The sequence below is a fragment of the Balaenoptera physalus genome, assembly GCF_965194825.1.
Source record: "Balaenoptera physalus genome assembly, chromosome: 2".
NCBI lineage: Eukaryota > Metazoa > Chordata > Mammalia > Artiodactyla > Balaenopteridae > Balaenoptera > Balaenoptera physalus.
This window is the reverse complement of record NC_138883.1, coordinates 114,749,058-114,772,171: the sequence shown is the minus strand read 5'-3', so window position 1 is coordinate 114,772,171 and position 23,114 is coordinate 114,749,058. Positions and strand designations below refer to the sequence as shown.

Sequence of the window (23,114 nt, the reverse complement as noted above, 5' to 3'; positions counted from 1 at the left end):
AGGCAACGTTTAGGGCCCAGGTGTGACACCAAAGATGAGAATCGGGACAGTCCCTGCAGTGAGGATAGAGAAAATATCAAGCCCCACATCCTGGCCATCATTTTCTGAGCGCTGAGGAACAATCCAGCGCATCAGCAAAATCTTCAAACAGCAGGGCCAGAAAGGGCCTTAGAACTCATCTAGTCCAATCCCCCATTTGATAAATGGGGAAACTGAGTCCGGAGAGGGCAACGGACTTGCTCAAGACAACTAAAAAACTTAGTGGCGTAATTAGAGCCAGAAACCCAGTCTCCTAGATTTATCTGCCGCATCCAACTACGTTCCAATTTGGATGGCTCAGAACTGTCACCCTGCCCGCCTGTCGCTTGTGCACACTGACAACCGCCTGGGAAGGCTGAGGAGAAGCTGATGGACAGATGGAACTGGCCTCTCCTGAGCTGGACACGTGTTGAATGAATGCAGGAAGGGGCCAAACCTAAAACTAACATTTGCCGAACACACATCCCGTGCCAGATACTGTGCTATCTGTGCAGAATCTCATTGTGGTGGACTAAAGATGGCTACAGTTTTTTGCTTCTTCTTCCATCAAAAGGTGAAATGTAATCCTTCAATCTAGGCTGGCCTTAGTGACTTGCTTCACCAAATAACAGATCACTAGGATGCAATGGAAGTGACGTGTCAGGACCCCTGCGGCTAAGCCATGAGAGGCCTTGCGGGTTCTGCCTGAGTTTCTTGGTCTCAGGGTGCAGCCTCTCAGAACCCCATTCTGTGAGAAGCCCAAGCACATGGAGAGGCCCCGTGTGACCACTCGGGTGCACAGCCCCAGCCAAGGTCTCAGCCGAGAGCCAACATCAAATGGCAGCCATGGGAGTGAGCTAAGGCTTTCTTGAGAGATGCAACCCCCAGGGAGCAAGAGTGAAGAAAGCATGGAAATGAGGCAGGAAAGGAGGAAAAGCAATGCAAAGTGGGGTGTAGCTGAGCTGGCCACAGCTCTTCACAGTGTTTCTCAAGCACGTCGTATGTCTTCCATGTGTGGAATCACTGAGCCTGGGAACAGGCCACTGGGGGCAAGACAGGAGGGATTTATCTTCTGGCTCCTACCCATCTCCTGTCTTCCGAAGGCCAAGGTTAGCTCTACAGGAAGCTAACGCTCCCCTGCAAATTTGGGTTGCATTGGAGCTTTCCAAGCAGCCTCTGGGAAAGCCAGATCCTACACCCCATGGCACAGCACTTCATCTGAGCGCAGAGTGACGGGACCTGTTCCACCAGAGGGTGGGTCCACTCAGTGGACACCAGAGCCACCACGGCTCCCGCCACAGTGGGCATGACGGGGTTCATGTCAAAGCCAGACCCTCACCCCGGGGGAGGCTGAGACGGCAGGTGGTCTGAAGAATAAGATGCTGGGATTTTCCACTGAGCACATGCCAAGGCCGGGAGGCACGGCAGGACTAAGCAGCTCTGAGAAGCATACAAACTAGATCTGGTGTGAAAACAGGTCACCACTCAATACCTGGGAAGGCATCGTTCCTGGAGAACAGAGAGGCTGCAGGTGCTAAGACCCTACAGAAACACCAGGGCCAGGGGCGAGCAGCCTCCCACACCAGGTGCAGCCCACGACTGTCTCCCTCCCCCAGGGCCCTGTGCATCCTCTCTCTCGGCTCACGTTCTCCAGAAACAGTCCCTGAGATGAGGAGTCATGGGAAGGCAATTGATTAGGGCAGCCCTCACAGGAGAAATCAGTCAAGGATTGGGGGAAGCAGCACAGAGTGGGGAGGAAACCAAACCAGAGTGGAGCATGACCTTGGCAGAGCCCTGCAGAGGGTAGCCTCAGGCTGATCCCGCAGGGAACTCTGCCATGTGAGTCGCTTCTCAGAGTTATTCCAACCCAGACAAGAGAGCTCGGTTTCCATACATCCCCACCATCCATCATCAATCAAGAGCCACCAGTGGGGGACTTAAATTCCCAGGCACTTCTGGCTCTCTGCTAACCTCTGAAAAAAGAGCTGCTGGAGGATGAATGCAAAGGCTTGCCAAACATGGAAAAAAAGGGATGTGAGGGATCCCACTGAAACCCCAGCATCTTGCTGTTCTACAGAGTGTCCTGGCGCACTGCTCTGAGGAAAAGGAAGCAACAGTGTTTTCATAGACTGCAAGTACTGCTTGTGCAAGCTGTGTTTTCAGAGCTCAAGGGTTGTTTCTGAAGTGTAGTGTGGGGCTGTATGTGGTACCCCGTACTTCTGTCCAGGGTTTTGGAAGTCCACTTGGCTTTGATGAGCAGTAAAAATACTTGCTGGGGCCTAAAACCCCGCAGGTTTGATGATATGATAATGAAGAGGAGGAAGAAGTGTGTTGGTGTTTAATTTGCCCAATGTCCCAGGCTCCTTATGAGTTTTCCTGACTTTGGATTTCCAGAGTCAACATCTTGGGCTATAATGGAGGGATTGGATCTATGAGCAGATAGTCTCCCCCGGGGCCCCATAGAACATTGAACAATGCCACAATTATTCAGGACTATATAAGTGGTGATGTTTTACTCTTCCTCGCCTTGAAAGGTTTCTCTAACCAATCACTAAATATTGATTGTAATTGACAATACTAACATCATCAGTCATGGTCACAGCAGACAGTGATACGGCACTTCTAGGTGCTTTTCCTACATTAACTCACTTGATCCTCACAACTACCCCAGGAGGTAGGGACTGCTGTGGTCCTCATTCTACAGAGAAGGAAACTGAGGCAACAGCACAGTAAATGCACTTGCCCAGTTACACAGGCAGGCAGTGGAGGGCCCAGGATGGCATGCCAGGCAGCTTGGTTCCAGAGTCCACGCTTATAACATTCCCTTTCCCACCTCTCCTGGTCACAAAGCACTTCACTAGATTGGTGTGGCAGAGTATACTTTCCAAAGATGGCCAAAGCAAAATCTCCCATCCTACAGGTTCCACTTACAGCAGGACTTGGACATTCCTTTCAGTAAGCGGTGGAGTCTGTGTTCATTTCACATAAATAATGTGAAACCTTTAAAAAAAAAAAAAAGAAGAACGTGGCCCTGAGGATCGTGTAGATTTGATTGACGGTTGCCCACAATACTGCACCCTTCCCTCTATCCACATTCTTTTCAACATGACCTTGCAGCTCCTCCCTCCAAGAAGTGGATCCAGCCCCCACCCCACCTTGAATCTGGGCTGGCCTTGTGACTTGTTTTGGCCAACAGGATGTGGCAGAAGTGACAGTGTGTGGGTTTCAAGTACAACCCTCAATAGGCCTTATGTGCTTCCGTGCTTTCTCTTAGTACCAGACACTTGCCACATGAACTAACCCGAGCTAGCCTGCTGGAGGGAGAGAGAGCTGAGGTGTCCCACCCTAGACCAGCTCATAACCAAGTGGTCCCACACGTGAGGGTGTCCAGCCTACATCAGCAGAGCTACCCAACTGCAGCTGACCACAGGTGAGATGAGATGAGTGCCTGTGAACCTGTAGAGTCTTGAGTGATAAGGAATGATTGCTTTAAGCCATCAGGTTTTGTTTGGAGCGGTTTGTTAGATAGCAATGGTTAATTGATGGAGACGCCAAAAGGACTTTGGCAGCTCAAAACTGTCATTACCAAAGAGCCTCACAAAAATCCCATGGATTCAGATTTGGCATCCCCACTTCAAGTGTGAGGACACTGAGATTCAGAGAGGGGATGTGATTTCTCTTATGCCCGTAACTAAATCTGGAATTTGGAGCCGGCCCACGGGACACACATCCTGTGTTCTTTCTACCACACTTCACTGAACACTGGGGATTCTTAGGCGATCCAAGGTCTCTTCCTTCTAGCTTCTGTCTGGCTTCATGCACTGTCCTGCCCCCTGTTATCATGTCAGTGAATGGAATGGCAAAGATGAGGCCATGTCTGTTGGCCAAACGTCCTGAACCACAGACAGTGGGGAGAATCTCACCTGCAGTGCCTGGTTCTTCCTCTTTGCTCTCTGCCTTGCTGTGGGTGGGAGGCATGCTTGGAAATACCATCTGAGGCAAGTGTGCGGTTCTCAGGACACTAGGGAAAGTGAGCGGTTCTATGGAAAAATCTGAGAAGCCACAGTGACCCTGAGGAGCAGAGATGATGACCCAATGGTCGGGGTGGGGGAAGTTCTCCCTCCCAAGACCCATACCCAGGGAAGGGCTCTGGTCTGAGGCTCCCCCCGCCACCAGCTGGCTGAGTCTCTGACCAAGTCCACCTCCTTCTCTGAGCCCGTTTCTTCATGTGTAAGGGAGTCCCCACCACGTTTAGGATTCTGCATAACATGATCCTGGAGTTGAAGATCCACGAGGTTTCACAGAAGTTACATGAGGCCAAAACCACCGCCAGATTTTGAGGCTCACGGTATATAAAGAAAGGTAAAAATGCCAAAACAGTGACAAAAATGATGGTGCCCTTTAATGCTTACATGGAATAAATTCATCCTTTAAACCTCTCACCCCACCCAACCCACTACATTTTTGCTAACCACCAGTGACAACAGTAAAGAATCTTAAGTTGAGGTCATTTGTGAGTGGATCCTGAACTTGAAGGTGAGAGCCACCTTCTACTGGTGGCTCAGTGACTACCAGGAACTGGAGGAGAGAAGCTCGACACTCAGGCCTCAGTGATGTGAACTTCTGTTTGGCCGCCTTTCGGGATAGAGGCCCAGCTGGGCCCAAGGCTAACGCTTCCGTGGTCTTGGATCCCTGAGAGGCAGCAGTGGCCAGCTGTAGGCACAGCGAAATGCCTGAACTGGAAGTGAGTAACGCTGCAGAGCAGATACAATAAAACAGATCATGGAAAATTTAATGGCCCGTGGTCGGCAATCATTGAATTATTTATGCCATCTCTGCCTCTTCAGAAGTCTCAATGGCTCTGCCCCCAGCACTGCAGCCCTGGCCGTTTGCAGGCTGCAGAGTAACAGGGCCTGGAAAGAAAATGGGACCCGGTAGCCAAGAGGCTGGAGGTTTCTGGGTAACCTTGGGCCAAAATTACTTCCCATCTCTTGGCTTCATTTTCTCATCTGCCAAATTAAGGGGTTCTCTTCCATGAGCTAATAACAACTTAAATTTATGCCACTTCTTTTGTTCATAGGTGACTCCTGTGTCCCTTCATCCTTTCCCAATCCCTGGAAGGTAGGCAGGACTGATATCACTATCATTCCCATTTTCCGAAAAATAAACTGAAGCTCAAAATTGTGAAAAGCCTTGGCCAAAGTCAAAAGGACAAAAAGTGGTGGAGAGAATTCCCAATTTGACATGTAGACCGAGTACACAGAATTTAACTTCTCTCCATACCACAATCCTATCGGGAAAAAAAGTCGGGAAGAAAAGATATTAAGAGAAAGAGTAAATCCATGTTAGAAAATAAGAAAAGATGCTGTCAGTGGACCAGAAATGTGGAAGAATTTCTGAAAGGTAACAGGAATATGGGATCCAACTGATGAGAAACTAGAGGAAGGAAACCATCCCTCATTGTAGGCCGAGGAGAGACTTGTCACCGAAGCCAGAGCCTCAGAGAAATAGCAACAAAAACAAGGAGGCCTTGGGGCAATTGAAACTGCTGGATGCATACCTGGGCCAGTTGTTCCAGCCCCTTCTTAAAAGTACAGAACCACTGGCCTTGGCATTCAACCCCAGGAAAAAGTCAAGGACACTCTCAAAATGGGGGTTCTGCAGGCATTTCTGTAGACTTGCCCTTCCTGACCTCCTCCACAGACTCAGAGGAAAAAAAGGAAGGACAGAGATTCCAGAGAGGGAAAAAAACATGGTCTGTTCTGATACGATGTGTGTCTCTATATCTGCATTAACACATCCATGATTGATACATGGGATCACGATGTCAGTACAAAGTGGAGGTTGCATTGGTTCATACGTGATTTTTCCCTGCATACTATGTTTTGTGCCGCCAAGTAACAGCAGCTGAATGCAATGCAAGCTGAACCCAGAAGCACACAGCTCAAGACGCAGTCACATGTACCCACACTCTTCACGGTCACTGTGTTGTCTTGGGAGGGTTTATTACACGGTACTCCATGTTCTCTGGGTATTTTGCTCTCGTTTTCATAATCATAACTCAGAAGCCTACAACCTACCTCATACCTCCTTCTATCATGGTACTCTTGCTTTTTTTTTTTTTTTTTTTTAAGTCAAGCCCTATATTTACTGTAAAATTTTTTATTTATTAGAAGTTGAACATGTATTTTTTTAAACACCTGCATTTTAACAATTAGGGTTGCTATTACTTTTGTGAATGGTCTGATGATAATGTGGCATGACTTTTGAGTAGCTTATCCCTACCCCTATTTTACCCATTAGTCTTATTCTTTTTGATGTGTAATTTTGAAGAATTTAAGGATTTTCAGGATCTCATATATCGAAATCCCTCTAACTAAGGCTTTCCCTGCTCAGAGGGAAGTCATCTTACTTCAGCAATGGTGGCAAGTCATGAGCTTGGATTTCTGCTCCCCGTCAGCAAGCCTCACCCAGACACTACCAGGGCCCCAGACCCATTTAGGAAAGAGGCCTATTCCAGAAGATCTATATAACCATATACCCGCACAGAGGAAAGTCCCATCTGAGCCAGGACTGATCAATCTGGTTTTTTATTCACACACTCTAATGGATACCTGAGAATTACCAAGTTTTGAGGAAAACAAACCACAGAAAAGAGAAGGATCAAGGTGAGCAGAGCAACTGAAAAGGAAAAACAGAGAAGATGCAGCAAACAGAAAAGAAATGGGAGGATGTTGCATCCATAAAACAAAAGCAGCTTGCTATGAAAAAAAAGTGGGGGGAGACAAGCAGAGAATTAAAAAGTTCTTAGAATGAGAAACACATTGGCTGAAATGAAAAGCTTAATAAAAATAAAAGGGCTAGGGCTTCCCTGGTGGCGCAGTGGTTGAGAATCTGCCTGCCGATGCAGGGGACACGGGTTCGAGCCCTGGTCTGGGAAGATCCCACATGCCGCGGAGCAACTAGGCCCGTGAGCCACAATTACTGAGCCTGCGCGTCTGGAGCCTGTGCTCCGCAAAAAGAGAGGCCGCGATAGTGAGAGGCCCGTGCACCGCGATGAAGAGTGGCCCCCGCTTGCCGCAACTAGAGAAAGCAGAATACTTCAGCAGAGGGAAGACGTAAGAGTTCTGTTCAAAATCTCACGAAGGTTAATACACTAATTTTAAAAAAAAAATCTCACTACGAAATCAAAAAGACTGATCCGAAAAGTTGAACTGTTACACTCATGCATTATGATATACAGTACAATGTTAAGTAATGAACATGGGTAGATAAATTATGATGCATTCAGTGGCAACATTTCATGAAGGAGGCTGTACCCTCTTCATATCTGAAACCAGTTGGCAAGTGTCTGCATTTCCTAACCTCAGAAGCTGCAGTCTTCTTAAAGACAAAGTCCTCTCAACAGTTTAGTGCTCAGTGTTCTTAGCCCAACAATGCAACTTAATTCACAAGGTTTTTTTGTTTTTTGTTTTTTTTTATTTTTGGCTGCACTGGGTCTTCATTGCTGCGCGTGGGCTTTCTCTAGCTGCCGTGAGCGGGGGCTACTCTTCATTGCGGTGTGCAGCCTTCTCATTGTGGTGGCTTCTCTTGTTGCGGAGCACGGGCTCTAGGCGCGAGGGCTTCAGTAGTTGTGGCTCGCGGGCTCAGTAGTTGTGGCTCACGGGCTCTAGAGCGCAGGCTCAGTAGTTGTGGCTCATGGGCTTAGGTGCTCCACGGCATGTGGGATCTTCCCGGACCAGGGCTCGAACCCGTGTCCCCTGAGTTGGCAGGCGGATTCTTAACCACTGAGCCACCAGGGAAGTTCCACAAGGTTTTTTGGCAACTCTTAATCTGAGCAAGCACTGAGGCTTTTGAAAAATAAGGCTTTAAGAAAGCTTGTCATTTTAGGGCTAAACTTTAGTAGAATGTGAAAGTTTGAACCCTTACACTTCAAACAAAAAAAAACCTAGAAATTACTGATTGGTTCAAAATGGTTTTATGGAAAAACTAATCTGTAACAAAAACCTGGCATTGAGTGCGAAGGCTCTACGGTTTGAGCAAAGCATAAACAGTTTCCCAGGGGAACGGGACAGGGCAGGAGAGGGCCCAGACGTTTACAACAGCAGGCGTTTTCTCTTCCTCTTCTTGACAGGAGGTGAGCAGAGAACCACTCCCATAGCCTCATCAAACACTGTCTTGTGGCCTTGCTGCGTGAGCACCGAGCACTCCAGGTATCCTACAGCCCTGATCTCCTTCGCCATGGCTAAGCCCTGCGGGTAGGTGATGGGAATCAGCGTCTTCCCCTTCAGTTTCTCAATTGTGTCTTTATCATTCCTACGATCAAGTTTCATCCCCACCAGGATGATAGGAGTCACACGATGGGACAATGGTGTCCCACTTCAGGATACCACTTTGCACATTTTCCCGTGATGCAGGACTCACAAGAGAAAAGCAAATGGAGAATACATCTGTTTGCGCATAGGACAGGGGACGTCATCTGTCAGAATCTTCTCGTCTGACTGTATCCCATAAGCCCAGATTCACTAGTTTTCCATCTACCATGACATTGGCAAAATAGTTGTCAAAGATAGTGGGCATATATTCTCCAAGAAGTGCAATGATAACTGATAAGTGATCCGTAGGCAAGTTTTCCCTGTAGCTCGGTCTCCCACCGCCACACACCCGATGGCCTGCACCTGGGCTGCTCGCCGAGCTGGGTGGCAGCCGCGCTGAGGCCAGAAGCAGCAAGCTCGGGGCGTGGGACTGCAGGCGGCGGGGCGCAGGGTGCCCGGTACCGCTGGCCACGCGGCCTCACCCTCCCTCTGCCGACCAAAAGCTGGAGCCCGGCAGGGGTCACCACCCAAAGTTGGGGAAAACTGCAGAGAAACAGGAAATGTGGAGCACTCACAGCCAGCCTCCCCTCCCCCATGCTGGCACCCACTGCTCCCAGGTTCCAGGGTGGGGCTCCACATTTTCTGAAAAAACTCCTTGAGTATGTACCCCAGCAGAAGGAAAACAGAATCCAAGAAAAAGACAACAGCTTCAAGAAGCCATAGAACTAATAGAACTAACCCAGGAGAACAATGAAAAGAAATACCAGTAGCACAGCTGTGTAGCTGGCCTAATGAGAAATTAGCCCCAATCAGAACGAGAAATCAGAAGAGCCTGTGAAGAACAACCTCAAAGAAAACAGCATTCCCCAGTCCTCTGAGGAAGACGCTAGGACGCTAAGTGCTGTCGTGGAATTAAGGCGTGCAGCACTTCTGAGCAACAAGGATCTGAGCAACAAGGATAAGAAAGGTAATTAGTGACTCTGGGAAAAGCAGTGAATGGTGCATGAAAGTCACGGCCCAGATAAAATGTGAGCTAAATTGTGGCATGATTCTGAGCCACCAAAGAGGTATAGGAAATTGTGCTTTCTGATCCCACAGAGCCAACCTGCCGTTGGTCAGGTAATGTGGGAAGAAGCAGGTAACTATTGAATGCTTGGGGCTCACACATCATCTGTTTGGGTTTGTGTCAGGAGTAAGTGATAATTATTTCCTCATGCTGTGTTTGTTCTTTTTGAAAGTGATTGAATACTTCAGTAATTTCTCTTGACAAACTATCCTAACAGTAGGCTTACCTCTTCTTTAAAAATTATTTTTAGTTTAAAAATATGTATGTAGACAGATGAGTTTAGTCTGTTTGTTTAGAGATAAGTTGTACCTTTTGGTTTTTCCAAGAGAAATGACTAAGTTCTACCTAAACTAACAACCATTAAGAAGCAGATAGTTAAAACATCACAACGTCAACCTCTCAATCCAAGTTAAAAAAAGAGAGAAAATTATACAAGGATTAATGTCTCTTATTTTGAAGAAAAATCTACTTGAAGTTCCGTAGTGCTTTCTAATTTTAGTGTCTTCTGTTATTGTCCAGTGAAAGTAAATTTTATATGTTTTCCTCAATGTTAATCATCATCTCTGGGTAATGAGATTTTAGGATACTGGCAGATTTGGGTTTTCTTTTTTTATATTTTTCTGAATTTCCACATTCAGAATCTACCATAAACTTGTATGATTTTTATAGTAAAAAATAAAAAAGAAAGAAAAATGGGAAGTAGAGCTATATACATTTTGATGTAGAAATATGTCTAGTATATATTTATAAACCAAAAAAATCAATTGATGAGCATGACATAGTGTGTGTGTGTGTGTGTGCATGTATGAAATCTGGAAAGATAATTGTTGTCACTAGGGAATGGGGTATAGGCGCTGGCAGGATGAGGGGCAGGGGGTCTATCATATTTATTTATTGTTCTGAGCTGTATATCTTTTTTACAGTGTGCACATAGTAATTTAATAATTAAAGACATTTCTAAAAGCAGTGGTGGAGGGAGGCCAGCCCCTGAGCTTCCAAGTACACAAGAATGCTCATTCCCCTCCCGCTCTGGTGAGCAGCCATGCTGGGAAGAACAATCTCTCTTTCTTCCTCCAGGCCAAAGAACCCTCCAGAAGGAGAGGCCGTTCCATGGTAGACAGAGAAACACATCCAGGCTTGACCCACACAACTGCTGCCCAGTGGGCTCTGGGCGAGGGGACCCATGGCAGGAAGACCTGATGCAGACAGAAGATGCACCCACGTGCTTGGCCAGAGACGGGAGTCAGCCTGGGAATGTGGTCCACGTGTGAACTGGAATCCGGAAGGAAGATGCCCGCTGTTCAGGTAGGCAGTCAGCGATGGGGCATCTGTCAGAAGATAGCAAGCTCACTCTTCCTCTGTCTGCACACCCTCCCTGGGCCTTCCCATCTACTCCGAGGGGTTGGTGGTCATACCTACATCTTTATCCTCAGCGCTTGTCATCTCTCTCTGGGCCTTCAGACCTAGATATCAAAGTATCTTCTGAACGACCCCACCTGAAATCCCCACAAGGCATCTCAGACTCAACCTGCCCTAAACTGAGCATGGCCTCCAACCTCCATGCCCCAGGCCCATCCTCTCCCTCTGTGACTTGGTCAGTGCCACCTCCGTCCCCCCACTGCACAGGCCAGAAACTGGCAGTCATCCTCTCCCTCTCCCTCTCCCTGCCTCCCACACCCAGTCACCCACTTCTAATTCTCTCTCGTCCTGGCACAAACTCACTTCTCCCCCCGCTTCCTCCAACAGCGTCACGGGGCAACTGCCAACCTGGCACACGGTCCTTCCACGCCCACCCCAACTGCAGTCCCATCACTGGCTCCCTTCCTCCCACCTCTTCTTCCCAGAGCGCCCTGCTGAATCAGGCAGATCTGCCCCTGATGGTCTCCTGCTCACAGGCCCTTTGAAGGCACCCCGCAGCTCTCAGTTCCCAGTTCTCTCCTTGGCTCAACAAGCAAAGGTCCTGCATGTCTGGCCCCAGCCAGCTACTCCAGCCTCATCTCTTACCGCCTCCCCTCACATGAGATCGGCCAGGTGAATGTCCTTCATTCTTTTGAACCTTCCACACACTCACTCACCTCTGGCGTTTGGATTGTATCCTATCTGCTGTTCTCTCTGCCTGGGACAGTCTACCCCTTTCCTCTCTTCTCTTCACTATTCACCTGCCAGATCCCCATTCAGGTGCCTTGGGAAGCTTGGCTGGATCAGGTGTCCCTCCTATGAGCCCATAGTACCTTATACATTTTCCCCTGGTGCACAGATCACAAGGTATGATGACTGACTTCTTAGTACATCCATGTCCCACGCTAGACTGTTGCTGGGGGCAGCCTTCATGAGCGCTCTGTTGGATGGATGAGTGAGTGGATGAGTGCATGGGCGAATGGATGGATGGGTGGTATTAGATGAATGGGTGGGGTTAGCTGAATGGTTGAGGTTAGATGGGTAGGTGACTGCACGAGTGAATGAATGACTTAATGAATGAATGTATACCCAGGAACTGGTCAGACCCCTGCAGAGCTTGGTGAGCCTGAGGTAAATGGCAGGTAACTAGAGAGGCCCATGAACAAAGGCGTGGATCTAATTGTTAGATTTACCCAGACAGTGCTGTGTTTCAGAACCTACGATGGTGGCTAATGGACCACCAACTTGCCCCAGTCTCATACAGATCCTAGGGACTAGGAACTAGGGTGTGCGGGCAAGTGCCACATTTACACATGGAGGCCAAATAGGATGAGATGACATGGAGTCAAATCCCGGTCCCCAATTTCTCACTGAGTTCCCTGAGTGGAGTTACTATCCCCTCCAAACTTCAGTTTCCTTTCTGGAAAAAGGGTGGTAATTAATCCTACCTGTCTGAAGCTGGCTCCCCAGAAGCATACTGGGAGCCAAGGAATAATATACAAGTGATTTATCAAGAAAGAACTCCAGGGAAGACCAGAGGGCGTGGGGGTCAGGGTGGGGAGGGAGGAAGGCAGGCAGGGTGGTGAGTTCCAGCAAAGTCCCACAGAGGAGGTGTGAGCTCGGGGCACAGGGACACAACCCACCCCCGCCAGGGATTAGGGGCTCTCTGCACCCAGGCGAGGTGACTTCAGTAGCTCACAAGTAGTTCTCCAAAGATAGTCACGGGTGCTGGCACTCAAAAAAAAAAAAAAAATGGTGACAAGGAACCTGAAGGTCGTCAACAAAATCCATTGCCTCACTTCACCTCGCTCCCATAGGGAAAAATGAGATGAAAGTTGTAAAGCTTTATCACTGTACCTGGCACATAGCAAGCAACAAAGTATAACTATTATTATACAAAAACCCATAAATTTACCAAGTGTTTAGTGAGGGGCATGTCCTTGACTAGTACTGGGCTGAGGAAGAGGGACCAGTGTCTAGAAGCCCTCAGAGCAGCCCTGCTGGAAAATGACAATCTCTCTTTTTATTTGATGCAGTAAAAGACCCAGAATTGTCAGAAGCCGCTGTCAGCCAAAAAAAAAAAAAAAAAAATTGTATATGCAATTAATTAGGCCTCTGCTTCAGTGCTCTGTTCTCTCTGTTTGCATTCACCAGCTTAGTATCCAATTTTTTAGCTGAGAAGGCGGGCAGCAGGTTTCTGAGATATTTTTTGCTAATGGGCTGAAATATTACACCCATAATTATAGCCTGGCTGCATATTTTTTTCTTTTGCTCATTTTGTTCAGCATTGCAAACATTGTATCTGATTACAGCCATTCATGTCTTCTTTATGAAATAGGGTTTATCACACTCGGCAGAAGGGATCAGTGGCTCTGGAGAAATTATCTAGGCTAACAACACTTCCCGAGTCCCTGTGGGTTGATGCTGCTGGGTGCTGCCTCCTTGGATGAGGCAAGGTGGGAGGGAGAGAGAGTGGGACCAGAAGGATGGAGACAGCCCACGCCTGATACCCTCCACCAGCCTGTTCATTTTTCTCCAGGGCCCCAACCTACACCCCATCCCCAGCACCCTTGGCCTGCTGTATTATTTTTTCCCATAGCGCTTGTCACTTTCTAGCTTCCCATTCATTGTCTGTCTCCTCCCAAGAAGGCCAGGGGATTGGGAGAGGGGAATGCCAGTGGTGGGATCTGTTTTATCCACTGACGTGTCCCAAGCTTTCAGAAGAGTGTGGTTCCCAACCGGGGGTAAGTTTGCCCCCAGGGGACACTTGACAGTGTCTGCAGACAATTTTAGTTGTCACAATTGGGAAGGGGTGCTACTGGCATCGGGTGAACAGGGGCCAGGGGTGTTGCTCAACACCTCCCACTGCACAAGGCAGTCCCTCCCACTCCACAACACAGAACACCCCAGTCCAAAGCGCCGATAATGCTGAAGCTGAGAAACCCTGTAGCAGACAATCAATAAATATATGTTGGGTGGGAGGCTTCAGTGAGAAGAGAATGCCTGCTAGAGGGGATCTATTTCACAGGGGATGCTCATGGGAAGCCCCTCTGAGATGCAGACACTTGGTTGGAGAACTGAATGAGGTGATGGGGCCAGCCATGTAGGGGGTCCAGGGAAAGCACTTTCCAGGCAGAGGAGCCAGCCAGTGTGAAGGCCTCGCATCAGAAACAAGGTCAAGGTTTTCAGGATGCCACGAGAAGAACGATGTGTCTAGGAACGGTGTGGGGTGGGGGGGAGGTAATGATGCATGAGGTGAGGGAGGAGAGGGGGGCAGGGGCCAGACCGTGTCCACTGCAGGCCACAGAAGCAGTCTGCATGTTACTGTAAGTGAAGGACGAAGCCATGGGGTGGAGTGAGGGACTAATATGAACTAATTTCAAAAGAGCACTCTTGTCCCACATGGGGTAGAGTGGAAGCAGAAAGACCAGTTAAGAGATAACCGCAGTGGTTCAAGCTGGAGATGTGGGCCTGCATTAGAGGGGCAGCAGAGGAGGGGTGAGAAATGGGCGGTTTGGAAGGCAGAGCCACAGAACTTGGATGTGGAAAAGGGATGACCCTTAGGTTTGGAGATGGAGAAAGGTAGAGAGGGAGGGAGGGGAAATGGATGATCTAAGGTTGCACAGTTAGTTAGGGATAATCCAGGCTGAATTCCAGATATCTTGGTTTTCAGTCTGATGTTCTTTACCCCTCATCACGTGATTCTTGTGGACCAGTCAACATTCCCCTTTAAATCCCCAAACGTTTGGTGTAAACCCTGTAAGGGATATGAAAAAAACCCGGCCCCACCTCCAGGAACTTATATGTTAGGGAAGGCGACAGACACACAAACAACTGGGACAAGAGACGGGCTATGAATGTTATAACTGAGATTAAAACGATGGTCAGTTGTGGCACAAGGAAACAGGAGATGGAAACCCACTGGGGAACTGGGAAGTAACTTGGCTGGGAAGGATGGGTGGAATTTAAGGATACTCAGTGGCCTAAAACTTCTGAAACAGCAATCACCTCGCTCCAGAGATGCAAAAGTTTCAGATTCCTGATGACCCTGGCAACATCTGCATGGGCAGTGTGACAGTGAGTCAAATATTTATGCATTCCACATCTCTCACAGGAGAGCTGAAGAGTTCCAGGGGAGAGAAGACCTAACACAGTTCAACTCACAAGTCGGAACTTGGTAGATGATGATGATCACAACGGTAAGTAGATTGACATCTGTGATGTCCACTTAATGGGAGACGTGTACTTTTTTAGTTGTATTGAGACAGTGAGGGTGAACTGAGGATGGTGACGATCGTGATGATGCTATTGAAAATGTTGGCAGTATCAGTAATTCTCTGTGGATGGTGAGGTTAGCGATGGCTCAGATAATTCTGCTTTTTACGATATTGATTATGATGTGGATGTGGACTGGCTTGGTGACAGTGACCATAATATCACTAGTGACCATAATGAGATTAGCAGTGACGTCTGTATTAGCAATGACTCCTAAAAGACAATTTTGACGGTACTGATACGTATCATTTATGACAGCAGTATGGACTATATTGATGGTGACGGTGACAGTATTGCTAATGATTAATGACGGCGTTTATATTAAAACAACACTGGCAATAGTGAGATTGGCAATATCGATGCTGATATTGGTGATATCAACATTAGCAATAATGTTGACTCTGGTGATGATATTGGGAGTGATTAGAAAGATGATGCCGGGTGACTCAGTGATGCCGATGTAGAAGATAATGGTAACGCGGACAGTGATGAGAATACTTGTGATAACGATGCTGTTGATTCACAGACTGGTGGCCGAAAGCTTATTTTGGAGCCAAACCTACCCTAGTTCAAATCCAAAGTCTGGCATTTACTACTGTGTGCCGCTTTGGGCCTCAGTTGCCTCATCTATTAAATGAGGATAATTATAACGGTGCCTATTTTCTAGGATTGCTGTGAGGATGAAATCACATCCTGCATATGAAATGTGGCATATAGAAAACAGTCAGTGAAATGAGCATGATGATGAGGACGGTGGTGGTGAGAAGCTCCTGGACATAATGGCATTGATGAGTCTCTTGATGGTGCAATTAAAGATCATTTATTGGTGATATTATTTCAGTGATTTGTGATAAGGCTATTGATGGTGAAGAGACTGATCGTTTGGGATTACAATTATGATTGATGGGAACGGCATGGGGAAGTGTTCAAAGCACCGATCTTGGAATCAAACAGCAAAGGTTCAGTTTCCAACTCCGCCTCTGACATTCCATGTAACCTTGGCTGCATCTCAGCAGGTTAAGGCTGGAAGGCCACCTCCTCATCTGACAAATGAAGCAATTCTGGCCCAGAGAGATGAGGTGACTTGCCCTTGCTCCTCCAGCTGGATAGTGTGGCAAAGCTGGGGTGGGAAGCCAGGCCTCCTGGCAGCCAGTTCAGTCCTTTTCCCCCACCCCGGCATATTCAGTCTCTTTGGAAGGGAGCTTAGATTCCTCTACTGTGTGGGTGTATGCACGCATGCGTGGGTGCACACGTATACGTGTGTGTGGATGTGTTTTCCTGGACATTTTCCCCAAAGCACATAACAGCAGAGCCACCAGCCCAATTTTCAAAGAATCATTTTGTGAGAATCAGGCTCCAGGTGTCCCTCTGTAATCTTTTTCCTCTCCCCCAGCGGGCAGAGGATTGGCTCTGGCTCTGGACAAGGAGCTGAAATGGGTGATATTTGCCTAGTTTTTAATGTCTGGTGTCTATAGCTTGCACTTCCATCATTCTATTATATTGATGACAGGCAGGCCCAAGCCACAGAGAAGAAACAAATTACCTAATAAATCAAGACCCCAGGATCTAAAGTGGACAGTGTTATTAGTCGAGGGGAGAGAGGAATGCTAAGCGATAGGTATGGCTGCCTGTGAAAACGGTCCAAGCAGGGAATCATCTGTCTATTTCTCCATAAATAATTACACGCAACTGATATGCATCTGAGACAGAACATGATATGTTATTATTAACTAAACAGTGGGAGGGAGACAGCGGCAGGAAGGGAGAGGGGGAGCGTGTCGAGGAAACCAGAGCAGCGTTTGTGATGCTGGGCTTTGGCAAAGGCACGAGGGATGTGATGACCTCAGAAACTGCAATCCAAAGGGGCCGGGACCCTTATCCTGGACAGAGGTGGGAAGCCAAACAATTTGGCAAAGAGGATGAGGGGAAGAGTGAACCAACAGATATCGAGTCCCTACTGCATCCCAGCCCCTGTGGCTCAGTTCTGCTCATCCATGACTTCTTGCTCTTCACAATGGCCATTTAAGAACACAGCTTCTGGGGCCATATCGCCTGTGTTCAAAATCCCAGCATCGTGGGGTCCTGGGTTAGTTACTTAACCCCTCCAGCTCTCCACTTCCCCTTCTGTAGAGTGGTACAGTCATAAGAGCACCAACATCACAGGGTTGTTGTGAACATTAAATGAGTTAATGCTCACAAAGTGCTTAGAACAGTGCCGGATGCACAGTAAACACGATATTGTAAGCATGTTTTAAATAGATGGTCATCCCTATTTTACAAATGGAAAGCATGAGGTTCAGAGGGGAAGCAACATGTCCAAAGTTATACAGAACAAAAGTAAAAGTGGCATTTCAACCCATATCTAGTCAACTCTGAAATTCATACCCTTTCCCCTACCTAGGGGTGAGCAAACTTTGTAAGGGGCTAGACAGAAAATATTTTAGGCTTTGTGGGCCAGAGAGTCTCTGCTCAACTACTCAACTCTGCTGTTGTAGCTTGAAAGCAGCCCCAGGCAATCTGCAAAGGAATAGGTGTGACTGTGTCCAATAAAACTTTATTTATAAAAATGGGCAACAGGCAGGTTTGCTGACCCCTGCCCAACACTGTTCTTACAACTTACCTAAATGGTCTCCCTCTCCAAGGAGACAGTTGTAAATACCTGAACTCTGTACTAAAGGGGTAGGCAATTTTCTCACCCTACTCATTCCAGGCCCCCCTGCAGGCACAGATCACAAAGGGCTGGGCCCCCTCCTACCCCATACTCACCACCAACCCCTCCCGTTGGCTCCTTTGAACATCCTGTGTGTTGGTGGCAGTGGGGGGCGCCCCCGGGGCCCCCCCAGCTGGCCAGGCAGAGCCGTTCGGCCTGGAGAAGATTGAGTTTTCAGAGAGCAGTGCCCGGAGCCAGGAAGCAACCCTCTTCCAAACCTCTGTGGGCTTCTCCTAGAAGCCCCATGATAATCCTTTGTGGGCTGTTAATAAGCAAGTTGAACCCCATAATCACCCACTGCTTAGCTTCCTGGCTTTAATTTCCATGGAGGCTGGAGAAACAGTGGCTAAGGGTTTTGCTTCCAGACAAAAGCAGCAAACATTTACCCCACAGACATCTCGAAGCAGGGCTGGCCCTGCCCCACATGGTCCAGGCTTACAGCTCCTGCACACGCCCGCTTAAGGGGCCGGGCTGAGTGAGGGCTGCACACACTGCCCCGGAAACCGGCCAGCAAGCTCCAGAGACTTGGGAACAAAAGCAGCTCTGCGGGTGCTTCCAGAGTCTTCTCAGGAAGACATCTCAGCAAAAGGCTGGGGGCTTCCCCAGCTCCCCTCCTCCCAGAACTCACTCCTGCCCTTTCTGACACTCCTGTTTGGGGACCACAGATAGACCCCTGTGACCTCATCCTTTCCCCCACATTTGAGACGATGCTCGTCAGGCAGATAATTTAGTATTGATATTTCAGCAGGGCCAAACTGCCTTCGGGTCAGCCTCAGTGGCCCGGCGGCCCCCTGCTCCATTAGGAAATCTCCCTCTGGTGATCTCTCTGCAGTGGGGAACGCCACTCTAAGGGGGGATACTTGCATATTCTTTTCAGCCCTTTTACAAAAACAAAAACAAAAGGAAACAAACAAAAAACTAGTGGCTCTGCTAGTTCTGAGCCGTGGGCAAGTACCTGAGCCTGTCTGAACCTCTGTCCCTTGTCTGGAGTGCGGTTGGATCCCAGCTCTGCCATAGCCTGTGTGGTCTCATGTCAGTCACTCTGCCTCTCTGAGCATAAAGCCCCTCCTCCTTAAAGTGGGCTGACGACCCCTGCCCTACCTACCTTTATACCTACAGTCCTGCAAGGATGAAAGAGAGATTGGGGGTAAGATAGCACTTTGTAAATATATAAGACAATGTAGTGAAATCATGGCTTCATAGAATGAATGTAGACTGTGGCATCAGCCAGGAGTAGGTTCAAATCCCGGGGCTCCTCCACCTCAGCTGGGAACCTGAGACTAGGTGTGTGGCCTACCTGACCCTCTCTCCTTAAACTGAGGGTAAGTGTACCTGCCCCATCAGGGGGTTTCGATCAGTTTCTTCAAGGCAGGATGCCCCGCGCGGGCGACAGTCCTGTTACTACATACGTCGTGGCCAGGTGCAGGCATTGGAGATGGCATTGGGGCTGAGGCTGGCAAAAGACATCCTGTCCCTTCTGTGAATGGCTCAGCAGCGGGGTCTAGCTGACCCTGCAGAGTGGCCTTCAGTCATGGCGTAGACATCAGGGGCTAGTAAATGGCTTGTCAGACCCCAGAGCAAGGAGCACTGGACAGGAGTAAGGAAACGGCATTACTGAGCCGTCTCTCTCTGGTCTTCAACACTCCTTTATTCCTTCATCCAACAACTTGACCTGAGTATCCATGGTGGGGGTAGGCCTTTGATCGAGTGCCTGGGAAATCGAGAGAAATAGCCCCGTTGTCTGCTTTCGGGGAGGCAGGTAGACAAGTATAACAAATGCCATATAAGTAATACCATAAAAAAAAACACGCTCCGGGGGCAGAGGGGGCACTGGGAGCAGAGGGGAGAGAGGGAGGGATTAGGCACCGGGGGTGGGGAGAGGGCACTGGACCCATGACACTTGATCTCAGCGGCCCTGGGCACCATCACTCCCACTCCCTGGGCAGCCGTCAGGAAAGCAGGATTGCTCACGGCAGCCCCGCCTTCTCCCCTAGGATGTTGCCAGTATCCACTGAAATAGAGTAGAGGTGAAGTTAACAAGGGGCGGTGTTACAAGCGAGAAAGTCACTAGGCAAATTTGAGAAGCAGACCTCCTTCTGGCCATCTGGGCACCCACAGCCCTTGTGCCAACCTTGGCCTCTCAATGTTCCAACACTGCCAAGCAGGTCCCAAGCTCTGAACACCTCTTTCTCCGCCCACCCCAGTGTTCAGATACCACCAATGTAGAATTTCAGCATTCAAACCAATTCGAGAGTTGCCTAAAGGACAGTTAGTTGCCTTAGTCTAAATGCTTGGGGAAAGTGGGGCCCCATGTGGGTGAAGGACTTGTCTTAGCTCGTTCATCCAGTCAGCAGTGGGGAGGAGGTTAGAATCGGGATTTCCTCTCCCCAACACATGCTACTTCCAGGGTGCCCCTTCTGTCCCTAGCCATCGCCTCCTGCCTGCAATGAATTGAATTGTATGTAACTGATAAATTATGCAAAAGGGCACCTGGCAGTTTTCTGAAATGTTGGGTAGCTTCAAGGCAGCCCCTGGGGACACAGCCTAATTTTATGGAAACCTCACACTCTGTCTGGCCTGTTTTGTGTAAGTCAGATTGATATAACAAGACTCTAGGGAGTTGACTTGATTTCTAATTTTATTCTCTAGGTGAGCTGAATGAGATAGAACTGTAGTGAGTGTGTTGTCTGGGGTGGGCAGTGTAACGGCAGCGAAGAAAAATGTCTTTTCATCTGCCTAATGGATCGTTTCTCCAGTTGGACTTCCCTGCTTCAAAATCCAAGCTTCTCTCCTTTGGGCAGAGGGGTCGTGTATCAAGTACAGGGAGCAGACAGTGGAAAGGGAGACTCTACATCCCTTCAGCAGATAAACCCAGAGCCTTGCAGGAAGGAGGGACTCTGGACCAAGGGATACCGACTATCCTCCTGCTGAGGACACCCCAGCCCAGCCCCAGGGACAGGCTGTAGCAACTTTTATTTTTGAGGTTCCAACTCAAAGAGCCTCCATATCCCCTCCCTCAAGTCTCCTTGGCTAAGCTAAGTGATAGACCAGAACATTCACGGGGACTCTACTGAGAATTAAAGCCCAACGGAAGAGTGAGCACTTGTGATGAACTGCCTTCCTCCCACCGTCCAGGGGTGGGATCCTGTTATCTCCCCAGAACCAGCAGGGATTGTTGCAGCCCACGAGGCGACACCGGAAGCAGGTGAAAAGGAGCCATTGTGTTGAGCACCTACTATGTGCCGGATACTTTACTATTCACAACAGCGCCAGGAGGTAGATGTGATTATCCCTAGTTTACAGGTAAGGAAACAGGCCCTACAGGATGGAATCTCTTCCCCAAGGTCACAGAGCTACTCAGTGACAGAATCTAGGGTTCCAACCCAGGTCCCTCTGACACCAAAGGCCACGCTCAGTCTTCTGTTCCGCATAGGCTCCCTTGGGGAGAGGGACTGCTCCTTGCACAGGTCAGTACACAGCCTCTTCCTCGGGTACCCAGCCAGCTCAGGGGTTAGCCACGCCCCTTCCAAGCGAGGGTGTGGCTTCTTCTGAATTCCATATGATGATAATTGTGGATTCAAAGAACAGCTCCCTCCCTCCGGTCTCCCTTCTCCTCCCAGCGCATGCGTGCACGTACACACACACACACACACACACACCCCACACTGACATCCCCCAGCCAGTGAGAAACCAGACAGGGTACAGCGTGTCATGGCCTAGGAGTCAGGAGACCCAAGCTGGGACCCAGGGCCACCACTAATTGTGCACATGCCCTCCAGGCACTATTCTGCCCTCTCTGAGCCTGTTTCTTCACCTGCTAAATGCAGGCAACCCCATCCCACCTACTCCCTGGGGTTGTCTGAGGGCCATGGGGGTAGTGGGCGTGGCAGCACTTTAAAAACCATGGCATCTAAACAACCTAACCTACCACCTGAAAGAATTAGAAAAAGAAGAACAAACAAAACCTAAAGGCAGCAGAAGGAAAGAAATAATAAAGTTAAAAGTCATGGGGTCTAATCGCAAAGCAAGAACAATAACAGTGACTTGCACGTCTTTGCTGTGTGCCTGGCCCAGGCTGCCCTGCGTGCCTCTGAAGTGTGACTCTGTCACTGTGACTCTGTCACTGTTGTCCGCTGTCACTAACCACTTTTTAAGGCCTTAGTGCTTTGTTTCACACCCCTACACTCAGTGTTCATTTGGGGGGTCAAGGAGGCTAATAAATAACACTCCCCCATCCCCTTTCAAGTCCGGAATCCATCAGAGAGGGCCCAGGAGGCAAGTGATGGAGACCAAAATGTCTCAAATGGCAAAGCCGGTTGTGGCTTGGAGGGGTGGCCACAGTGTTTCCTAATACTTCCTTCTGAATGAACCCCGTAAAAAACTTCAGCCCCTGTGCCCCCCTGCAGAGACAGCCCCAGCCCAACTAAGGAGATCAGATCACAGGCCCCTCCCCACAGGCAGGCCAGGCTGGAAGCCAGGGCCGGAAAGGGCCAGCCGGGGATGTACATTTCCCTTCCAAACTCTCCAACTCCCCAATCTGGCACGTGCTCACTCTCCAAGGAAACAATGGCCAGACAACGGTGGTCCTAGAAAGACCGACCATTCCAATTTGCCCAGGACTGTCTCAGTTTTAGCACGAAAAGTCCTACATCCCAGGCAAGCCAGAGCAGTCAGTCATCCCAAGAGGTCCCCTAACATTCTAAGGACCCCCCATGAACCAGCTCTCACCAGAATTTTCCTGCCCAGAGGTTCCCAGCCCTCCAAGGGTAGTCTAGGTCGGCTGCTGGACCAGGCCACCCCAGGCTTCGAGAGCCCGGTCCTCCCAGAGTGGCCCATCGTGGCTTCTGACCGATCCCTGGAAACCTGGGCAATGTAGACCCTGCTCAGGTCCCAGCCCACAGGCCTTCCCTGGGCGGTACCCAGGAAGCCGCTGTCCAGCACGGCTCCCAGGCCTCACTGCTCTGGCCAGGCTGGTCTGCTCACTGTGCCCTTTGGGCTCACATCATTCTTGCCCTGGCATCTGTCGCCCTGCCAGCCTGGTGGCAATAATCCTCATCCCCTCCAGCCTAGACAGCACCTCTAGGGTGACACACCTCATCTCCCGTGAGCCTCCTGATGACCCCGGGTGGGACAGGACAGGACAAGGGTCATTGTTCCCTTGGATCAGAGAACAAAGGGAGGCTTGGCCATCGCCCTCGGTGTCACAGCCACTTGGCACAGTCGGGCCTCAGACCCCAGCCTTCCTGCCTCAGCGACTCCTGTCCTCATGACCCAAGAACAAGGAATGGGAAGGGAGAAAGGTGACCAGGGAGATAGATGGTTTAGGGAGGGA

The 23,114-nt window shown here is 49.2% G+C and overlaps 1 pseudogene across 1 annotated transcript; it reads right to left on the bottom strand.

Annotated features, from left to right (window-relative positions):
- Window positions 1-7,144: 7,144 nt before the first annotated feature.
- LOC309654422 (ras-related C3 botulinum toxin substrate 1 pseudogene) lies at window positions 7,145-23,005 on the bottom strand (annotated as a pseudogene). Its single transcript has one exon. The product of its transcript is annotated as a ras-related C3 botulinum toxin substrate 1 pseudogene (transcript).
- Window positions 23,006-23,114: the final 109 nt, after the last annotated feature.